Source organism: Papio anubis, chromosome 9 (assembly GCF_008728515.1).
Source record: "Papio anubis isolate 15944 chromosome 9, Panubis1.0, whole genome shotgun sequence".
Classification (NCBI taxonomy): domain Eukaryota; kingdom Metazoa; phylum Chordata; class Mammalia; order Primates; family Cercopithecidae; genus Papio; species Papio anubis.
Window position 1 is genome coordinate 97,917,349 of NC_044984.1, and position 19,111 is coordinate 97,936,459.

At 39.7% G+C, this 19,111-nt stretch overlaps 1 long non-coding RNA gene across 1 annotated transcript; it reads left to right on the forward strand.

Annotated features, from left to right (window-relative positions):
- Positions 1-10,051: 10,051 nt before the first annotated feature.
- LOC108581101 lies at positions 10,052-17,889 on the forward strand. Its single transcript, XR_002515823.1, has 3 exons — positions 10,052-10,469; positions 17,396-17,583; positions 17,869-17,889. It is a non-coding gene; the product is annotated as an uncharacterized LOC108581101 (long non-coding RNA).
- The last annotated feature ends 1,222 nt before the right edge of the window (positions 17,890-19,111 follow it).

Consider the following 19,111-nt stretch of genomic DNA (forward strand, 5'->3'; position numbering starts at 1 on the left):
AAGAAAGGAGTGTTAAAATATCCCTAGTATGATTGTAGATTTGTCATTTTCTCCTTGTAGTTAGTTTTGATTTTGTGTTTAAGGGTATGTTGCTAGGCAAACACACCTTTAGAATGTTTATATTTTTCCTACACATTAAGCCTTTTCTTGTTGTGCAGTAACTTTCATTATTTCTCATAGTGTTTTTTGCCTTAAAGTCTAAAATTATTAATATTGCAACAGCAGCTTTCTTATGGCCTGCTCTATCATTTCCTATCCATTTATTTCCAATCTTTCTGTATCCTGATGCTTCAAGTTTATCTCTTTTAAATAGCATATGACTGCATTTTTTTTAAACCCTATCTAACAGTCTTTGTATTTTAACTGGAACATTTACCACTTAATTTTCTGCAATGACAGCTATATTTGCGTTTTCTTCTGCTATATTTACGTTTTCTTCTATCAGTTTATTTTATACTCTGTATTTGTCTCACATTTTGTGTTTAGTTTTGCCTTCCTTCTTGCCTTCCTCTGAATTGAATGAACTTTTTTGTTTTTTCTTGTTTTTTCTTGTTTGTTTGTTTTTTGTTTTGTTTTGTTTTGTTTTTTAGATGAAGTCCTGCTCTGTTGCCCAGGCTAGAGTGCAGTGGAATGATCTTGGCTCACTGCAACCTCCACCTCCCAGTTCAAGCAATTCTCCTATCTCAGCCTCCCGAGTAGCTGGGATTATAGGTGCACGCTGCCATGCCTGGCTAATTTTTTGTATTTTAGTAGAGACAGGGTTTCACCATGTTGCCCAGGCTGGTCTCAAACTCCTGAGCTCAGGCAATTCACCTGCCTCAGCCTCCCAAAGTGCTAGGACCACAAGCGTGAGCCACCGCACCCGGCTAATTTTTTTTTCTTTATTCTCCTTTCTCTTCTACTGATTTAGAAGTTACAATCACTATTTCTATTATTTTAAAGATTTCCATATAAATTACAGAATTCCCATTTAAGTTGTCATCATCTCAAATTAATCACATGTAGTTATGCTCCCCATAATGACATTTTAGTCAATGGTAGGATGCATATATGAAAGTGGTCCCATAAAGTTTCAATGGAACTGAAAATGTCCTGTCATCTAGTGATGTCATAGCCATCCTAATGTCATAGTGCAACTCATTATTCATGAATTTGTAATGATGCTGATGTAAAGACACCTACTGTGCTGCCAGTTGTATAAAAGCATAGCACATAAAATTATATACAGTACATAATACTTGGTCATGTTAATAAATGACTTTTTCTTGTTTATTTGCTATGCTATGTTTGTGTCATTATTTTAAAGTGTACTCTTGTATTTACAAAGAAAAGTTTACTGTGAAACAGTATGCTGGCAGAAGCCTCGTACATCTCATGTTTACCATGTCTCTTGATTACATTACTTTATCTTGTGCTTGATTTAATCTTACGTTTTTTTTTTTCATTATGGCCCCTAATTGTACAAAAGCCATGGTTTATGTTGCCAGTAAGAGGCCACATCAAGTTATTGACTTCGAAACAAAATTTAAAGTGATGAAGAACTATGAAGGTGGAAAATCAGTGATGGTTACTGCTCACCAGTCAGGCATGGCCCATTCCACCACAGCTCACCAGTCAGGCAAGGCCCATTTCACCACAGCTCACCAGTCAGGCATGGCCCATTTCACCACAGCTCACCAGTCAGGCTGGCCCATTCACCACAGCTCACCAGTCAGGCGGCATTTCACCCACAGCTCACCAGTCAGGCATGGCCCATTTCACCACAGCTCACCAGTCAGGCATGGCCCATTTCACCACAGCTCACCAGTCAGGCATGGCCCATTTCACCACAGCTCACCAGTCAGGCATGGCCCATTTCACCGCAGCTATAATCTTGAAGAACACGAACAAAGTCTCAGAAGCCGTTAAAGGATCTGCTTCATTGAAGGCAATGAGACTAACAAAAATTTGAGACAGGCGTACATCGGATATGGAGAAACTTCTAAGGACCTGGATTAAGGAGCAGATACAGAAGCATATTCCTGTCAGCACCATGACAATAGCAGTCAAAGAAAAAGTCATCTTGGGATGTTGAAAGAATAGGCTGGACCTGACTATAGTGTTGCATTTACTACTAGCTCTGGGTGGTTTAAACATTTCAAGAATCATTATTCATTATATAGTATGAACATGAGTGGTGCATCTGTGAGTGCTGATGTGAAGGCAGCTGAAGAATTCTTGGAAATTCTAGATAAGCTGAATGTGGAGCAAAATTACTTGCCATAGCAAGTCTCCAGTACAAATGAAACCTCTGTATTCTGAAAACAGATGTCTAGAAGGACTTTATCCATAAGGAGTCCATATCGATACAGGTTTCAAGGCTTTTAAAGACAGAAGTCTTGCTTGGGAGCAATGCTGCAGGTTACAGACTGAAACCATTTGTGATCTGGCACAGTGGAAACTCCAGAGCCTTCAAGCATATCAATAAGTGCACATGACCAGCGTAGTACAGGAACAATAAGAAGTCATAGATAATCTAGCTCCCCTTCCAAGAAGCCCTCCTGAATTGCTATACCAGAGAGATGGAGAAGTATTGTTTGGAGAATTACATCCCCTTCAAGATTTTGCTTATTGTTGATGATGCTCCTGCACATCCTCCTTTTATTGGTGATCTTCATCAAAGCAGTGTTTCTCCCTCCAAATACCACCTCTTTGATTCAACCAATGTATCAAGGAGTTGTAGCCACTTCTAAGGTGTACCTCCTGAGGAGGACCTTTGCCTGCACTATTGCTGCAGCTGAGAAAGACACTGAGAAGACACGGATGCAACTCTGGAAGAATTACAACATCTACGACCAGAATCTTGCATCAAGAACCTTGCTTGGGCTTGGGGTGATGTCACCAAGGAACGTATGAATGGTATCTGGAAGAAGACACTCAAGAGGTTTGCCCACAATTAAAAAGGATTTGCCAAGGATGAGGAGGTTGTAAAAACAACCAGGCTGTGGTTGAGATGACAAAGAACTTTAACCCGGATGTGAATAGGATGACATTGAGGAGTTCCTAGGGGTGGCTCCTAAGGAATTGACTGACGAGGAGTTGTTGGAACTGGAACAGGAATGCATAACTGGAGAAGAGGCCAGAGAAAAAGATGCAGTTCTCAGAATGTATTCCCACCATTAAGCAACTCATGACTATTTATTCTCTTCTTACACAATGCAAAAGTCTTAGGCCAGGTAGGCATGGTGATTCACGCTTGTAATCCCAGCACTCTGGGAAGACAAGGCGGAAGGATTGCTTGAGCCCAGGAGTTTGAGACCAGCCTGGGCAACACAGGGAGGCCCCCATCTCTACAAAAATCTTTAATAAAATTAGCCAGACATGGTGGTGCATGCCTGTGGTCCCAGCTACTTGGAAGGGTGAGGTGAAAGGATCACTTGAGCCCAGGAGTTTTAGGCTGCAGTGAGCCATGATCACACCACTGCACTCCAGCATGGGTAACAAAATGGGAGCCTGTCTCAAAAAAAAAAAAAAAAGCTTAAAACACCTTAATCCAATCACCCGCTTCCAATGCCCCTGCTATTGTTGTGTGATGTATTTAATTATGTCTTAGCTTATCACCATAAATGTTTTATACAATTTATGCTTGTTTTAGATTTACATGTATATTTACAACGTTCTTACTAATCAGTCCATCTTTCATCTAAGAACCTTCCATCTGAGAACATCTTTATTATGCCTCAAGTACATGCTTTTAGAATTTTTTTTTTTTTTTTTTTTTTTTGAGACAGAATCTTGCTCTGTTGCCCAGGCTGGAGTGCAGTGGCGTAATCTCAGCTCACTGCAAGCTCCGCCTCCCAGGTTCACACCATTCTCACACCTCAGTCTCCCAAGTAGCTGGAACTACAGGCACCCACCACCACGCCTGGCTAATTTTGTTTTTGTATTTTTTTTAGTAGAGATGGGGTTTCACTGTGTTAGCCAGGATGGTCTCAATCTCCTGATCTTGTGATCCACCCACCTCAGCCTCCCAAACTGCTGGGATTACAGGTGTGAGCCACCGTGCCCAGCCTAGAGTTTTAATAAGAGTCTGTTGGTAGCAAAACTCCTCTGTTTTTATTATTCCTAAACATGTCTTTATTTTACTTAAACTATTAAAAGATTTTTTGCCGGGTAATTCTAAGTTGACAGTTACTTTCTCCGTACATTCACAAACTTCCACAGTCTTCTGACTTTCATCATTGCTGCTCAGAAGTCAGTTCTGTTACAATTGCCATTCTTTTGTAGATAAATGGTCTATTTTTCTCTGGCTGCTTTTAAGACACTCTATTTCTTCAGGCATTCTAGAATTTGACTATGACGTTTCCAGGTGGTGTATTTCTTTTCATTCACCCTGATTGGGATGGATTGGATCCCTAAATATGAAGCCTGATGCTTTTCATCAGTCCTGGAAAATACTTAGCCATTATTTCCTCAAACATTCCCTCTCCCTCATATCTCACTTCTCTTATTCTACAATACCAAATATTAAACCATCTCAGTCTATCTTATGTGTCTCTTAACCTTTCTTAAGTATTTGTATTGCTTTATCTCTTTGTGCTTCATTCTGAATACTTTCTTCAGACCTATTTTTCAATTCATTGATTCTCTTTTCACTATTAAATCCATCTATTGATTTTTTTCCCCACTTTATCTAGTACCAACTTTCAAGGCAGGCAGTTTTTCTTTCTGCTCCCTGCTAGGAGGGGTGGGCAGCTTTATTTTTAGTTTACCTCAACGCACTCAGCCTGTGCAGGACTTTCGGTTCCCAGTGTTACCTGAGGTCTCTCCTTACACTTCCCACTTTGAATGGAATCCAGTTTTTTTCCCCAATTTCTCCAGTCCCTAAGAGACCATGAAAATAAAAACTCAACTTAGCTGGTACTTCAGCAAGAAGCCTCAAATTGAAAGTGTCGTTAGTAATTTGGTTACCTCTTTGGATTTTTTTCCTTCCTACCAGCTCATTAGCACATCTTAGGATTTTTAAAATTCTGAATGTGAGGATTTCACTGGCAGGTAATTCAGGATATCTTATCTACCATTCTTTCAGAAATAGAAAATGAGTTTGTTTTAAATTGGGAATAAGAGTAAATACCAACTCTAGCATACATTCCAGGTTTTTTATGAGCAATTGAAGCAGATGTTGGGTATACATGATGTATAAAAGCAAGTTGCAAATAAATGTATATAATATAACCAATTTTTGTAAACATAAATATAAAAAACATTTAAATATAATTGTATATGTAGAAGAGCATAAACAAAGATGTGAAGTGTTGCATATGCAACTATTTATTTGCTCACTTCAGAATATCTAAGAACGGCAAGATAGATGGTGGGAGAAAATAAGGGGAAAAAACCATTTAAGAAGGAAAATATACAACTTAATAAAATGTGCAATAAAATATTCTTCCAAACTTGTAAGAGTTAATAAGTGTATGGCAAAGACTAAAATGTAACAGAACAAATGCATTGATAGTTTAATTGTTATCCTGCTCAGCAATAAAGAAATTGGTCCAATGATCCTCCACTGGTCCCTTAAATTGCCACTCAGGTAGCTCTGGATGATAATGTACCCATAGCACTCTCTTCTGTTTCCCAGACTCAGTCCTGAACCACTTCTGCTGCATCATTCTATATTCCACATTCAGACCACTCACAGTACCCACCTTGGACAGCTCATGACCCTGGAATTATTTCCTCCCTGTATGACTTGGCCTTGAGTCTTAATCCCAAAGCTCAATTTAATGAACTTCACTATGGTTCAGACTCTCCATCTGTACAGGATGCCTCTAGTTTATGAATAGAGACAACTAATATTTGTTGAGCACTTTCTATATTTCAGACATTAAGTGGGTGGTTGTTGTGCATTATTTTGCCTTCATGATAACACTGGGAGAAGTTCAAACACTGAGAGAAAGTATCCTAGGGAGATCTGATTAGTGAGGGAAGTCAGGGAAGTCAGGGAAGTCGCCTTGAGGAGGTGGGGATGACGCCAAGCACTGAAGAATGGGTAGGAGTTAAACTGGTGACCACATAGCCAAGGAATTGAATCTCGGAAACTCGGCATGTAAAGATTCAATACTAACTTCTTTAAGTGGCAAAGTAAATTATATAGATTTTTTGTAAATGAGGTTACAGATTTGTCCTTATGGAAGAACCAATATTGTCTCATTGAGCTCGAGTGTCTGGACAAATGGTCCTGTCGATGTTCCCTCTGAAAGCATCCAGGGCACATCTTCCCTAAGGGGATGATAGGATCAATTCTGTTTTTTAATTATCACTCCTTTTGTGGCTGCTTTTATGTTGTGTGTAATTTTGTTGCTTGGATGACAGCTTGAGCAAAATAAACACTTAGCCAAAAGAATATTTCCTGGAAATCTTAAAAGGCACAGAAAAATGGGGAAAAATAGAACTTCAGTCACCTGATGGTGAGGAGTTACAAAAAGGGTCAGGTGTTTTGATGAAAGATGTTGTATAAAAAAAAAAAAAGAAAGATGTTGAAGCTTGAAGACACTAAAACTTAATACTTTATCATCTAGATTTTCCAACTGAATGACAAGGGTTAGGACATGCTCTCCCAAAATATGGCACCTTGGCATATAAAATGTTTTAAGCTGAAGGAATTTAAGAAAGAGCAGGTGAAGGCAAGATTTTCTGACCTTCCCCTAATGTAGGGTATAAAACCCTCACCTGAGAAGTACCCTCCTTATACCCAGAGAAAAGGAACGTCTTTGTCTCCAAAGACACAGGGACACAGAGATGATGAACAAGCCTTGCTAAGTTTCCTCCAGTCTATTACCCTTAGCTTGTACCTTTATCCAATCACATTCTTCTATGACTCTCCAGTCTTCATCAAACCTGGCATAAAAACACTCAGATTTAACCACTTCTTTGGGTCTTCATTTCCTTATGAAGGCTCCAGTGTCATACAAAACTTATATTAAATAAATGTATGTATATATGCTTTTCTTTTGTTCATCTGTCTTTTGTTACAGGGTCCCCATTCAAAAACTCAGTAGGGTCAAAGGAAACAATATGTTTCCTTCCCATGTCTAATGAGGTAGTCCCTGGGTACATAATGGCTATTTACATTTAAACTACATAAAGATTAAATTTCTCCGTCTCACTAGCCATATTTCAAGGACTCAGCAGACATTTGTGGCTAGCAGCTAATGCATTGAACAGCTCAGATACAGAACATTTCCATTATTGTAGAAAGTCCTATTGGACCAAGCTGAGAACTATACTCAGAAAAGCCCTCAATAGTGTCCTACTATACCTATACAAATACAATCTTCAATGCAGGTTGTGATTGCCTGAATTTAAATGTCTTACATGGAAATTCCATCCAACTCAGTAAACATTTTATTAAACTACCTTCTGTGTGCCAGGCATTGAACCAACCACTGAGGGAATAGAAAAACAAATTAGACATGGTTATTGCCTTCAAGAAGTTTATAACCTAGACGGGGGAAAGATATGTGATCTGCTTCAGGGGCTGAAAGAATACTGGAGGCTTTTCCTTAAGCACAAAGTTCTTCCAAGGCAGGAATTGTAAAAGGTACCACATTCCAAATTCTCCAATTTTAGTGTGGAACTGAAGGTTTCCAGAATTCTGGAGACAATGAAATAAGATTTGCACACTGTGACAACACAGGTCTCTAATAGACAATCCAAGACTGGGATTTTTTTAAAACTCTCTCCCCATCCCACCTTGAGTATACAATGGAGCGTGCTGGTGTGGTGTCATGTGGTGCAACATGGCTCAGTGTTGTGTGAAACTAAGGTAACAGGCTTCTTGTGGCCCATTTCTTCATTTGTAAAATGAGCAAGTTGGACAGCAAGATAATCCACCGCATTGCAAGCAAAATCTTGTTCGCACAGCTTATATGTATTTTTACTTGAAAGTATGATGAAAAAAATAAGGTTTTACTAATCTGAATTGACAATGGGCTCTGGCATGGAGGCTGCGTCAGGGGCCTGTGGTCACATCAGGTAAGTGAGGAATCCTGAGTGAGGAGCAAGAGCTCCCCACCGTGGAGCTGCCGCAGTCCTTCGCTTAAACAGCCCTTTGCTATCTAATTAACATAATGTTAATCAGTTCTTCCAAAATGGACAAGTGTTTAAAAAAGAATTCTGCCAAAGAAAATGTAGACTGAGGATAATGCAAATAAGGCAGGTACAGGTTAAACTACATGAAACTGTCAATATTTGCTCAGTTCTTATATTTAACAGATAGCAATTGAATATAATTCAAACTAATTATATTAAATGCCACTCCTCCAAGTACTAATCAGCCACGATTAAGATAAAAACAATGACCATCTAATGAAACTTGACATAAATAGAGCTCGAAAAGGTAAAATTATGAAAAAGACCATTTGAAATAAGGACATACATCCACTCTCTTTAATTATTAACTATGAACAGAATAAGTACATATTCTGCCTTAAGATAGTAGCTATTGATAGAATGAAGACATCACATGTGAATTGCTTACTTCATCTTTGCATCAACTTTTAATATTTAGATTTGGGGCATATTTTATAATGAACATAACATAAGAGCATAACAATCCTGATTACGGTATACAATCAAAGATGTGTGGAAATGAACATCTCAAACCACACGTCCTCGGTATAATTTTGATGGGGATAGCTTATGTTCTACTGCCACCTCGTGGTGGGCGTTCTGTGAACATGCCTCTTGGAACAGTGTGGAGAACTAGCTTGGACTTCTGAGGATCCAAAAGCCCAAGAAAAAAATCTGAGTTTTCATGACAAAGTCACTTCTTGCCACAACACCTGGAAAATGTCATGACCCGAACTAGTCTCACTTCAGGTAACCTCACCTCTATGGACCTGTCCATTCATCCATAAACTTGATTTTCCAACTCCTGCTGAACTTCAAAAACACCTCCAATTCTAAAGTATCTATGATATTAAGTGTCACTGTTCAGACTTTATGAGCTTCCAACCCTTTATGTGTTTTCATTTTTTATTCTATGAAGACCTATAAGGTCTCAGAGAGTTAGTTCTTCCTTCTCTATTTCTATCACATTGTGTATACATCTTTTACAGTACTTATTAGGTTGGGTTGTTTTGGTTTGTTATTTTTTTCCTCAACTTTTTATTTTTAAACAATTGTAGATTCATTAGAAGTTTTATTTTAAAATGTGCAAGGAAGTCCCATGCATGTCTCAGACTTCTGCAATGGTAGCAGCTTACATCACTACAGTACATGATCAAAACCAGGAAACTGACGTGAATGCAACCCACAGAGTTTGTTCAGATTTCACCAGCTTTACATGCACTAGTTTGTGTGTATGTGTGCAGATCGCTTTCATGTATCTGTCATTCTAGAGTCCATTGTTTCCAGTACGGTGCCTGACAGATAGATGACTTTCCTTATATGTTACTGAAGAAAGGCAGAGAGGAAGAAAGGAAGAGAGGATGAAGGGAGGGGGTAGGGAAGAAGAAATTTGTCAGTTAAAACCTATCAAACAATTGATAAGTTAAAAGTGGTGTTTTTAAAAAGGTAGTGCTTAAGTGGATTTTCTGAACATGGTAGATCAATGTTAAAACCCAGCTTTTCACTCACAATGGCAGTCATTTTTTTTTAAATTACTACCCAATAGATCATTTGATATACCAATCTTCAAGACATCTATACAAATGACATTCATACAAATTACAGACTCTTGGAGTTGTCAGCCGCTGTTCGTTCAGACGGCTGATGAGGCCCTAACAAGCACTTTTGCCTATTCCTTTCTTTGTTTTAAAGCTATTTCTCATATGCTGCTGGCAGCCTGTTTTACTTTAGGCTGCAACCACACTCTTTGAGTCTCAGTTTTTCTGTCTCAAAAATGGTAAAGTTCCCTGTCAGAAATTATATTCTAGTAATGCCATGGCTCTAAGATATCAGAGTTTTCTTTTTGAAACTACTCCTTTTATTATATATAAATATGATAAATATTTGCTAGTAACAAACATAACAAAAAGTATAAAAAAGAAGTTTCAAATCACCTATAATCTCATCCATTAATAATACAATATTAATATTTTAAAGAATTTCCTTTTATTTCAGTTGTGCCTACATCTCTTCATCTACTTTCAAATAAACACACAAAAAGAATATATTCACTTAATTCAGAATAAAACTATACTCAAAGTCATGGGGCCCTAAGTTTTGAGTGGTAACTTTTTCTGTTAAAACTATCTCAAAGCTCATTAAATACTCTTTCAATATTTGTAGAGTATTCCATCATCCTAATATACTGTTCGTATATTTCATCATTTCCATATTTTTAACATTTACCCTTCTCTTTTTTGCTATTAGGACTAAACTTGAAATAAACATGTTTGCATAATTAACAACTGGGTCAAATTTTCCTCATTTCATTGAGATTCTTCATTCAAGCCTCTGCTGATGAATTGGATTCCAAAAAGGTAGTTACAATTTACATTTTATGCCAAGTGCAAGCACATACATTTATTACACCTTTGCTAAAATCATAATTATCTTTAAAACTTTGCCCAAAATTTTATAGTTGAAAAATTGTCTCATTATTATTTCTATTTATTTGATAGCTAATAAAGTTAGCCTTTTGTATGTTTTTCAGAAAACATCATATGTATCAAATAACATGGTACTATATTTGTAAATTATATGTATCTTGCCTCATATTTCTATTAGGATGTTGTTGCTTTCTTATTAATGTCTTATTAATTTACATATTATGGATATTAGCCCTTGTTATATCTGTTGCAAGCAATGTTGTTTCAATTTTTGCCCTTAATTATATTTACAATGACTACCTACAGTTTTCTTTCACTTTTTTTATTCTTAGAAATCCACTGTCTAGAATCAGTTACATATTTATGTACAATTTGTTCTATCACTTATAATGTTATTTTTTATTTAAAATAGAATACCTAAGAACTTATTTTTATTACGGTATGATGTTAGCTGTTATAGCTTCACTTTTTCCTGAATAACTTCTCTTCTAAGTATTCAGAAATCAATCCCTTGCTTGTTTCTCCACTTTTTTTTCTTTCTTGATCATAAGTGAAGAATCTATTTCAGGAATTGTTGATTCTGATTTCAATACCATATATCTTAGTTGTCATGGCTCTATAATATATTTTAGTATTTAGGCAGGCAAGTGTCTATTACTCGTCTTTCTCAACATTTTCTATAGATATTTATAACTTTTTTTTTTTAGATATAGTTAAAAGAATAAGAATATGGTTGGGCATGGTGGCTCACATCTATAATCCTAGTGCTTTGGAAGGCTGAGACAGTAGAACTGCTTGAGGCTAGGAGTTCAAGGCTGCAGTGAGCCATAATCATGCCACAGCACTCCAGACTGAGTGATAGAGCAAGACCCTGTCTCTCAAAAAATAATAAAGGTCAGGCTTGGTGACTCATGCCTGTAATCCCAGCACTTTGGGAGGCCAAGACAGATGGATCACTTGAGGTCAGGAATTCAAGACCAGCCTGGCCAACATGGCGAAACCGCATCTCTACTAAAAACACAAAAATTAGCCAGATGTGGTGACGTGCACCTGTAGTCCCAGCTACTTGGGAGGCTGAGGCAGGAGAATCGCTTGAACCCAGGAGGTGAAGGTTGCAGTGAGCCAAGATCTTGCTACTACACTCCAGCCTGGGTGACAGAGCAACACTCTGTCTCAAAATAATAACAATAATAATAATAATAAAATAATAAGATGACAAGAAGTAGAAGAGAAAAAGAAAAGAAGTAGAAGGAGGAAGAGGAGGAGAATCACCTTAGTCTAGTTAGGGTGATGATTCCTTCAAGTGAGATTTATATAGACTTTTTTATCCAGGCATCATGAATTTGAGCCCTGGCTCATTTATTTGCAAGAAACGCTCCTGTGATATGCTGACCTTTTTTTTTTTTTAAAACTTAAACTGTTTATTGTGATCTCTTATGGAATGAACCTTGACCTTGAGGTTTGCTTGTTTGCATTTTGTTATGAGAAATTGCATTTACTCACTCTGTGTTTGTTATAAGAACTTACACTTGTCAGGTGACATGCTGTAGGAAATTCGGTTTGCTCATTTAAATTGTAGCGTGAACACTGGTGATATGAAGACTGACTCACTATCTGTAACCTCTCCAGCTTTGCTCTGTAACCTCACTCTGATATAAGAGGCTTTATTTCCCATTTTAGTCAGGGAGCATTGAAACTCCTTATCTTGAGTTTTCCCTTTAAGCCTGTCTGAGAATAAACTTGGTATGCTATCAGATCTACTTATAAAAAACCACAAAAAGGAATTTTCATCAATACTGACTTTAGGAAGCCATAATTGATAGGAACAAAAGACAAATAATTAATTCCTGTAAAATTTGATTGGTGTCACAAGAGAAGTTAGTACTTGCTACAAGGGAATGGTGAAAAGGAGATATCTCTATGGAGATCAAATGAAATTTGGGACATCTTCACCCTAGAGACAATGCTTGAGGCAGAAATACTGGGCATTTGGTACAAATACTGGGTCCACTTACAGACTCACAAGTGTTGCTGGTGAGCACATGGGTCTAATCCAGAGTTTCTCAACCTTGGCCCTATTGATTTGGGGGCTGTTATTAGTCCATTTTCACACTGCTATAAACACATACCCAAGACTGGGTAATTTATAAAGAAAAGAGGTTTCACTGACTCACAGTTCCGCATGGCTGGGGAGGCCTCAGGAAACTTACACTCATGGCGGAAGGGGAAGAGGCATTTCTTATGTGGCAACAGGCAACAGAGAACAAGCAAGAGCAGGGAAAATTGCCTTATAAAATCATCAGATCTTGTGAGAACTCACTCACTATCATGAGAACAGCATTGAAGAAATCGCCCCCATGATCCAATCCCTTCCCACCAGGTGTCTCCCTTAACACCTGGGGATCATAATTCAAGATGAGATTTGGATGGGGACACAAAGCCTGACTATATCAGGAGCTGAGTAATTCTTTGTTGCAGGGACTGTCCTGTGCATTGTAGAGTGCTGAGCAGCATCTGTAGCCTCCATCCACTAGATGCCGGTAGCATTCCTCCTCTCAGTTTGAAAACCAAAAGTCTCCAGACATTGCCAAATATCCCCTGGGGAGCAAAAATCACCCCTGGTTGAGAGTCACTGGTCGAATCCTACCTTTTCTCTTTCTAACAGCAAAAATTAAGGTTTGGAGAAGTACTAATATAAGAAGGCATAGGACTCTCAGGCTCACTTAGTTTTCCGTCCTCCCCTGGAGATGGTCCTAATAGTACTGCAGCCCTTAAAATATGGAAACAGCTTCTCTGAGCCACACAGTCTACAAGGAAGCATTCCAACTTCCAGAAAAGATTTTTCCCATCCTCCTCCTGAAAGTTTCAAAGAGACCATCAAATCTCAACCTTCTTCACCAGCAACATTGTCAAGCATATTTTATTCATAAAAATGTTTATGAATAAAATTTTATGTCCACAGGAGAAAAACAATTTCATTAGTGTTATTTATAAGACCATAGTATTTTAGCATCCAAAGTTTGTTGGAAATTGTTTGAGTCAGTTTCCTAAATTTCCCTGGTGCTTGGCACATGTGCAGCATCCCAGTCCCCACCCCAGCCCCACCTGCTCACTGTGTTCAGAAGCAGAGCCTGGGAATCTGTTTTTAGTAAGTGCCCAGATGGTTCCTATGATCAGTGAAGTTTGGACAATGCTGATCTTCATTTTACCAGAGGAGACAGGGGAGTTCTAGGGAAGTCACTTTCCCAAGATCCTCCAGGTAGAAAGGGACAGACCCAGGACTCAGTCCAAGTATCCCAACAGCTTACCCACTACTCTTTCCTTTGCAGCAGTTTGAGGAAGGAGGAAACCAGCAAATCTCTCAGAGGGAAGTCTCAGGAACAGACTAGCCCAGGTGGGGTGGCAGGAGGGCTGAGACCTGGGTTAAAGCAACTCACCTATTTTTATATAGGTCATGGATCAGCAAACCTTCCTATAAAGAACCAGAGAGGAAAGTTTTGACTTTGCAGGCCATGTGATCTCTCCTAAAGACTCACTTCTGTGGATAGAACTCCAAAGCAGCTATAGACAATCCATAAACAAATGGGCATGGTGGGTTCCAAAAAACTATGTTAACAAAATCAGGGCACTATGTTTTTCCTACCCCAGATATAAATGACATTTGGCCAATATAAACATAAAAGTAGCGTGGAAAGGAAAGGGGAAAAACTGAAAACCAGGTGGTGGGGAGAAAGAGGATGATGTCCAGCTTGTAGCCCAAGAGTTCAAAATAAAAGGTTTGTGCTAGTCAGCTAAAAGCATCTAAGCGAAGCTTAAACACGCTAAAGACCAATAATTATGCAAACGAATAAACTGCTCTCCCAGTTTGAGTTCTCCAGAAGCCAACCCTGAGACGAGGGTTTAAGGGCAAATAGTCCATTTGGGAGTGCATTAGTCTGTTTTCACACTGCTATAAAGAACTATCTGAGACTGGGTAATTTATTTAAAAAAAAAAAAAGAGGTTTAATCAGCTTATGGTTCTGTGGGCTGTACAGGCTTCTGCTTCTGAGGAGACCCCAGAAAACTTAAAAGTATGGCAAAAGGTGAAGGGGAAACAGGCATATTTTCACATGTCCAGCAAGAAAGAGAGAGAGAGAGAAGGGAAAGGTGCTACACGCTTTCAAACAACCAGATCTCCTGAGAACTCTATCGCAAGACAGTACTAGGGGGATGCTACTAAATCATTAGAAACCATCCCAATGGTCCAATCACCTCCCAGCAGGCCCCATCTCCAACACAGGGAATTACAATTTGATATGAGATGTGGGTGGGGACACAGAGCCAAACCATATCAGGGAGGTAATGTGAAATATCCTTAGGGGATCTAGGAAGTGAGGCTGGGAAAGGCAGGTAGGCAAAACAGGGTGTTTTTCAAGCCCCCTGCCATGGTAGGCTTCACCCTGCAGGGAATCTCTGGAAAATAGCAGGGTAGAGCTTCTCAAATTTGCATGGGCATCAGAATCACCTGGGCAGCTTGTTAAAGCACGGGTTCCTGGGTCCCACCCTCAGAGATCCTGACTCAGTAGGTGTATTAGTCTGTTTTCATGTTGCTAATAAAGACATACCCGAGACTGGGGGGATAAAAGAGGTTTAATGGACTTACTTACAGTTTCATGTAGCGGGGGAGGCCTCACAATCATGGTGGAAGGCAAGGAGGAGAAAGTCACGTCCTAACATGAGTGGCAGCAGGCAAAGAGAGGGAGCTTGTGCAGGGGAACTCCTCTTTATAAAACCGTCAGATCTCGTGAGACTTATTCACTATCACGAGAACAGTACGGGAAAGACCTGCCCCCATGATTCAATTACCTCCCACTGGGTCTCCTACAACATGTGGAAATTCAAGATGAGATTTGGGTGGGGACACAGTCAAACCATATCAGTAAGTCTGTAGTGAAGCCCAGGAATTGACATTTTCGCCAAGCCCCCACAGCCTGCCAATGCTGCTGGTCCAAGGACCACACTTTGAGTAGCTCTGATACAAAGCAGACTAGCAGTATGGGCATCCCCGAGATGTGGTTAGAAACATCAAAGCTTAGGTCCCACCCTAGACCTACCAAATCAGAATTTTGAACAAAACCCCAAGTGTTTGTATGCACATGGAGGCTTAAGAAGCCCTGGTGTAGAACATGCATTTCAGAATTATACCACCAGAGAGCGAAGGTGTTCATACATCAACTCTCACCAGTCGTTGTTTGAGAACTACTAGGGGAGTGTGGTTAATCCTCTCTCCTTCCCTCCACCTCACCCCCACCTGCCACCCCACCCCTCTCCACTTCCACACTTCTCACCTGTCCTGTGTGCAGGAGAGCAGCCCTTATCAGCTTGGCTACAGCGTAAAAAGACACAGATAGAGCAGTTGGAAGTCAGTACCCCACGCTGATGTGGCAAGACCCAGGGATGTGGATGGAGTACCAGCAGGATCTGCTACCATCAATAAAAGACATACTCTGACAGAGTTTCCTGTATTGCCCTCAGATACAGCATGTAATAATGGGAAGAGCACAAGCTTTGGAGTCACCCAGCCCTGGGTTCAAAGCCTGACTGTCACACATTAAAATTCCTATGTCAAAGTGACATGACCTCTCTGAGTTTTGCTCTTCATCTGAAAATGGAGGTATTCATACCTTCCTTGATTTCTTATTGTCTGGACCAGTATAAGCACTCAAAGATGACACCTAATGTTATTATTTTGTTATTTCTGCCACGCCATGAACTTCTCATGGTGCATCACTTGACACTGAAATCTCATAGACTGAAAATCAGGGCTTAGTCATAAGGAATATCAAGGCAAGAACTCAGGAAACCATGTCAGCAAAATAATTCTTCAGGAAGTTGGCTTTGAGTGTTACTTTCTCAGAGGCTGCTGCTTCTGTTTGTAAAGTGCCAACCTATTTTTTGGAGCAATCGTTCTGAGGAAGGACAGAAAGGGAGCAATCTAGTAGAATTAACTTGGTTATGGAGAGATCATGCAAATCGGTCTTTAAAAATGTTCATTAGCTACACTTAGATGAGTACTGTTGGCCCACGTGAATGTCAGAGGGTTCAAACTAACAATCTTCACAGGTTCTGTATGGGTTGAATAGCATCCCCCAAACAGGCATGTCACTGTTCTAATCCCCAGAGCCTATGAATGTGACCTTATTTGGACAAAGCATCTTTGCAACTGTAATTAAGTTAAAGATCTTAAGATGAGACCATCCTTGATTGACCAGATGGGTCCTCAGTCCAATGGTAAGTGTCCTTAGAAGAGACACACAGAGAAGAGACAGAGGGAGAAGAGGAGAAGGCCATCTAAAGATGGATGCAGAGATTGTAGTTATGCAGAAAATTAAAAAAAAAAAAAAAAAAAAAAAGCCTGGAAGAGGCAAGGAAGGATCCTCCCACAGAGCCTTTGGAGGGAGGAGGGAGTGTGGCCCTGCCAACACCTTGACTTCTGAATAGCCTCCAGAACTGTGAAATAATAAATTTTCTTTCCTTTAAGCCACTAGATTTTTGGTAATCTTTCCAACAGTCCTAGGAAACTAGTATAGTGTCCAAGAGTAAATGAAACAGTCTCCAATTCCAAGAAACTATTTGAATTCATCCAGAACCATGCAAGGAGAAAAATAAAATAATAGGAAGAAAGTTTGAGCTCATTAGAGGACACAAGGTTTAGAAACCACAGAAAATATGTCCAAAAGCATTTTTAACTCAAAAAAGCTCAGAAATTAATTTATGAGTATTCACATGTGCAATTATCTAATCCTTTGAGAGAAACCCACAGTACATTGTGTTTACAGAGCATTTGATTAACTGCTGATGTTATTTCCACTGCATAGCAGATATTGTTGTCCAGGTCACACCATACGGGACTTACCACTCCCAGTTGCCAACATCTGCACATATTTGCCTGGAGGTCTCCTCTGGTCACCAGAGCCTACTCTGCCTGGGCCACATGACATGGTGATGTGCTGAGGAACAAAAGCCCCCAGGAGTATCCTTCAAGCAGTGTTGGACTAGAGTTGAGGTATACATGCCCTAGCCCCCCAACCCTGGGCTGAGATTCCCGGACAACTGGGTTCCCTGGTAGGACCCAGCCCCAGATACCCAACACACTAAACTGCTTAATGATGGACACTTCCCATCCCATCTCCCTTTCCCCATTTCCCTACCCATGTTTCCTAGGACCACCTCCAAAACCAAGAATTTCCCCAAGCTACTCCTTGAGGAACCCAAATTAAGATTGCTAAAGCACTAAGCTGGAAGTGACTCAAAACCAAAAAGCCTAACATAACCTTTTGTCTTCTTTAAGAATTCATTCTGAACTGTCTGCCAATTTCATTTCAACATTAGAAAATGACTGAAAATGTTAAATTGGACTTGCTGGACTTCAACATCTGACACATTTACTCCAAGGATACACACATTGAGCTATAGAATTCCTCTGTTTTTTCGCTATTCCTCCATCAGATGGTGAGTTCTGACTCCAAAATATGCTTTAGATGATTCCTCTACTCTCCATTTCCACTGCCAGCCCCCTAGTCCATCCCATGCCATCTCTTGCTAGACTGGTCATCACTTGCTAGACTGTTACCAAATTCTCCTGACTGGCCCATTCCTGATTCCATTCTTGACCCTTCCAATCTATTATTTGCATAGCAACTAAAGAAAACGTTTAAAAATATACATCAATTGACATCACTTCCTTCATTAAAACCTAGCTTCCCATTGCACATAGAATGAAATCCCAAGTCCTTCTTGTGAACTAAAAGACTTCTCCCACTTCTGTTTTAACTCACTGTCCCCTTCATTCACGGTACTCCAGGAAACTTAATGTCCTCTCTGCTCCCAGAATGGATCCAGCCTGTCCAGGCCTTTGTGCTTGCTCTTCCCTCTTCCTAAATATTTTGACCTGGCTCTGTGTGTGTCTACTTCCTCCTCATCTCTCAGATCTCCTTTGCAAAAGGGCTTCTCCAATGATTTAATTTAATATCGTCTTCTCATGTACCCCACATATCATTCTCTAGCACTGTATTCTGTTTATTTCCTTCATAGGATCTACAGCAAGTTCTAATTGTTTCAGGTTTTTGTTTATTTACTCATTCAAAAATACATATACTCAGTCCCTATTATCCCTACTCTGGGCTAGGCCCAGACCCTTGACAGGTGTGGGAGGTACACAGTAATCAAAAACAGACCCTACCTATATTAGGGAGAGAATTTAGTGAGAGAGACTGATGTTAAACAAATAATAACATGTGCAGTTTCAAAGCTGATACTGTAACAAATGTTATATACGGAGCCCTATGAGAAGTCAAATTAGAAAATCTTGGCCTAGTTAGGGACGACATCCCCAAGGAAGTAAACAATGAGCTGGAGGCCTGTGCAGGCAAAGGTTAACTCAGCAGACCTGGGTTGTTCAAACCCTGCACATTTTCAGGAAAGGTCTGTCTTCAGGAATGACCCTGGGAGATGAACTCTGAGGCTTTGGGATGTCCTGCCTGATAAGAGTGTGTCTCTATGCCCAAAGCCTTGGGCAACCCGGTACCAGTTTG